The sequence below is a fragment of the Branchiostoma floridae genome, chromosome 18, assembly GCF_000003815.2.
Source record: "Branchiostoma floridae strain S238N-H82 chromosome 18, Bfl_VNyyK, whole genome shotgun sequence".
NCBI classification, from domain to species: Eukaryota; Metazoa; Chordata; class Leptocardii; order Amphioxiformes; family Branchiostomatidae; genus Branchiostoma; species Branchiostoma floridae.
Genome location: NC_049996.1, coordinates 10,561,813 through 10,565,540, shown reverse-complemented (window position 1 = coordinate 10,565,540; position 3,728 = coordinate 10,561,813). Strand labels below are relative to the sequence as shown.

General features: G+C 36.5%; 1 long non-coding RNA gene across 1 annotated transcript in view; it reads right to left on the bottom strand.

Annotated features, from left to right (window-relative positions):
* Positions 1-1,218: 1,218 nt before the first annotated feature.
* The window catches only part of LOC118406214, a 13,085-nt gene continuing 10,575 nt past the window's right edge, over positions 1,219-3,728 (bottom strand). Inside the window, exon 2 of the long non-coding RNA XR_004830002.1 lies at positions 1,219-1,509. This is a non-coding gene — a long non-coding RNA (uncharacterized LOC118406214). The remainder of the gene's footprint in view (positions 1,510-3,728) is intronic.

Genomic DNA, 3,728 nt, shown 5'->3' with positions numbered 1-3,728 from the left:
TGATGAAAAACGGAAACATTTTATGGAAATGTAATGACATTGATTGATTATTGATAAAATCTATTAAAAGAAACTGATGATTATAACATTACCTGGATCCGCTAAAAACAAACTAAGGTCATATAGACTGTTGAAGTCAAGAACAGGATATAGATATTGACAATATACAGTAGAGGACTGCCCAAAGAAATTAACAAGACAGGGGATTGGCTGCCACAAATCATTAATTGAAAATGGAAGATACTGTAATCAAGATAAGATAGAAGATGAACTCAATTTTATAGAATGTGGCTTATACAATAGATTGTTATATTTTGTAGACTAGTACTACTGATGCTATATATGTTTCCCATGAATTCATACACCTAAGAAATTTTGAGGAATTGATATATCTAATAACTTGATATAACTTTTGATTATAAGACATATCTGTTTATACATCTTCACCATCACAGGGGCAGTCAAATTTGTTCTTGTGCTAACTTGCCAGACACTTCACTATAATAATACTCTCTGTTATCAGACAATCGTCCAAATGAAATTTTAACCAATGTATATATGTATATAGTACTTAGTCCTAGTAATGTGTAATATTTGACTCTTGTTATTGTGTGTTTCAAATGTAAATTGAATGCAATTCAGTGGTCCCACTGCGAATTTTCAATAAAGTCATCATCATCATCATCATCATGTATCTGTTAAATACCATTTTGTCTTGACCTGCACATTACCCAGTATATGTACTGTAAAGGGAATAAAGATCTTCTTTCCATTAAATTTCTGCTGGTGTTGATTCAAACAAGATGGGCAGAGTTGTCAAAATATGGTACAGAAACAATGAATGACCTGATTTTTTAGGATTCTTTTCATATTGATAAAGTGTTTACATTTAAAAAAATATCCGGAAACACTGACACACAGACATACCAAAAAGGGTACTACTGGTAGTGTCATAGTCACATTTTTTCTTGAGGAGGGATGGGTAAGAAACTATTCTGCTTTTGATCATATTGCAGACTCTTTTCAAAAGATGATACTGACAGTGTCACATTCTTTGGGAAGTTTACATGGGTAATCTTAGCCCCAAAAGTCTTCTTTCATTCAAGAAAGAAGAATTGGGATAAAGTGGAAAATGATTGCTGCCATATACATTCTCATAATCTTACCATCTACAGATGTATGCAGTAAAAGCAAAGATGCAACAATAAGTCACATACACTTTGAATCTTCTTGACAGCTTTAATAGATACTTGAAACGTTACACATGCCTCACAATCTTATTACATATCATTTCTGTATGTACAAAAAATGATGCCGGCTGAAATGATATACATTTTGAATTTTTATCTTGCCAATAAAATCTCTAAAAAAAAAAAAATTTACAACTGTTTTTAAAATTTGCAAAGCTGGTTACAATCCATGTCCTGTTGGCTGGGACCAGGTCTGGTTTCTCCCCGTTTACTCTCTCATGGACCAAGTTCTGCTTCTCTTCCATTGAAGGTGCTCCATCTGGAGAATGGAAACAGGAGAGTGAGATTTGACATTTCAAGCATTGTCGGAAATCATAGTCCAAACTATACCAGGTTTAATTTGAAAAATTACAAGATAGAAAAATCAGAACATGATCAGTCACTTCATCCACCTTTACAGGCCAATTCATAGCTCTCGAGATGACCTTATCTTTATTATTCTATCTGTCAAAATTATGGAGTAGCCATATACAAGTATTTTGTCCCATAGCTAGCTACCCCATTCCATCAGATGATGAAATGACTAAGGCTAGCAGACATCCAGACAGAGTTTCAATGAGACTCTTACTGATTTAGTGCAGACACTCATATTTTAATCACAGATGGACAGACAAAATGGCAAAAATTATAGAATACAGTATGTAACAGTTAATGTCATTAGATTGGAATCTAGGTTCAACAATGAAACACTGCATCTGTATGAGTCTTGTGGGATCAAGGTCATTTTAACAAGGTCACGATAACAAAGAAATGGGAAGTTCTTTTAGGCAGGGTTTTAATAGAGTTTCTAGGCTTCTTTGGTGCCTCTCATCTGTTTCTAGCTTTAAAGCTTCAATATTCAGTAGCATTTTGAAAATGTGTTCAGCACCATGGACAGGCATGCATGCCTCCTTGGCGTGTGTGTATCCTTGGTTACATTGCGTAATACGTAACGGAATACATTTTTGTGTGCTTAATATAGTAGAAGCCAGTTAATTGCACAACGGATTAACGCACACTTCTGTTAACTGCACGGAATCCCCAAATCCCAAACCGGTGTGGTCCTGCTAGACAACTTCGCATTATTGCACCAGCCGGATAATTGCACGAAATTCACTGGCAAATCACTACAAGGTGCATAAATGTGAAAATTATGTGAATTTTCTGGAAAATTCTATGAAAATGTGATATGATGTGATATTATGTGAAACATTTTGAGGTTCAATAGCATCACATTTTATCACATAAGTTGACATATAATCACATAAAATACAATTCACGTCACATTTCTGAGGGGTGGCACAGAAATTGAGCTTTATGTGAAAAAAATGTTATAAGTTTACATCACATTTTTTCACATTTCCCCAAAACGATCTTGAAGAATCACATTCTGAAATGTAAAAATATGTTACCTAATGTGACATTGGTTGTGCAGCCATTATGTGAAATAATGTGACTGTCGATACACGTCTCGACCGACTATACTTATGTGATTTTTATGTGAAAAGGGCTCTTGATGAAAATGTGAAATAATGTTAAATTGAATCACATTCTATGAAATGTGACTTCATGTTAAACTTATGTGAAATGCGGCCAGCTACGAAATGTGAAAACATGTGAAGACAACTGGCATGCTGAGAAATGTGAATTTTATGTGATGTTCACAAACTTGCAAGATGTGAAAAAAATGTGACAGGATATCACATTTTTTATTTGTGAAACTAATGTGATTTCCACTTATATAAGATATGAAGTAATTTGATTTGGCAGGCTATGTAAAGGTAAGTGTGCTAAAGTTGATGTATAAAGCCTTATTGATTTGTGTGCCGTTCGCTTGTATTTGCAATTACAAGCGAACGGCACACAAGCCAGTAACGAAATCAACAAGAACGTGCTTTCTATATAAGCAGAAGCGGACATACACTGGAGTTTGGAATAATTTTTTTTTCTAACATGGACATGCTAAACGCCTCTAAGAAAGCTAATGGATCAAGTACATGTATATGGACAGGCGTCACTAATATGTTAATTGAGGTCAACTAGTTCATGTACGTACTCGGGATCGACCGTCCGAGCGGGTGTCGAACGTCGGCGAGTTCCGATCTCGAGCGAAGGCACCCGAAGGTCGCCGAAGGCGATCAAACCAGAAGGTCGCCCTAGGCGACCAGCGAGCGGAGCGTGATTTTTCTAGGAAGGAGAGCTAGTCAAGCGCTGATGGGGGCGTTTTATGAGCGCAGCGGGTGGACATTGTCTGGTGGCTCGGCTTGAGTGCCAGTTTGCTTGTGTGGCACCACTGTGTACTAGTGTGACACTTTTATATGTATACATCCTGACTTATTGTGACCTGTACTTAGCTCGGTTGGGCAAAATTGTACAATAAAGGTCTTCATTCAATTATCAGTAAAGTATCTCCTCTTTGTTGCAGCCAACAACAAAAATTCCGAGGCCTATTGTCCATGGTCAACCTGGGTGTTTGGGGCGTCGAAGGTCAAGTTCGAT